This window comes from Mus pahari, chromosome 3, assembly GCF_900095145.1.
Source record: "Mus pahari chromosome 3, PAHARI_EIJ_v1.1, whole genome shotgun sequence".
NCBI classification, from domain to species: domain Eukaryota; kingdom Metazoa; phylum Chordata; class Mammalia; order Rodentia; family Muridae; genus Mus; species Mus pahari.
The window spans coordinates 44884196-44884734 of NC_034592.1; positions in this window are offsets into that span (position 1 = coordinate 44884196).

Below are 539 nucleotides of genomic sequence, written 5' to 3' on the forward strand. Positions count from 1 at the left end.
GTGTGTGTGTGTGTGTGTGTGTGTGCGTGTGTATGTGTGTGTGTGTGTGCTCTGCCTGTACCTTGTTCAGAGGCCAGAGGAGGACATGGGATGTCATTTCCTGTCACTTTACACCTATTTCTCTTAATAAAATGTCCCTCTCTCTGAATTTGGAGCCTACCCTCCCACCACCTGCCACACCCCCACCCCAATTGGACTGGCTACTATAAAAAAACAAAACAAAACAACAACAACAACAACAAAACCCAGCATTCTTCCTGCCTCTTCCCCAACTCAGTGCTGGGGCTATAGGTCTGAGTGTAGCCATGCCCTGCTGCTTAGCTGGGTGCTGGAGACATAAACTCATGCCCTCATGATTGCAAAGCAAGCATTGCTACTCACTCACTCACTGACCGATCTCCCGAGCCCTGAAAGTGACTTGACATAGTGTGCCTAGGAGAAATTGTTTATTACACATGAGGCACACAATCTACCTCTTTTGGACAGTTTTGGCTTAAAGAATTCTTATGACATGGTGGAGTTGCTTTACCTTGTCTTAA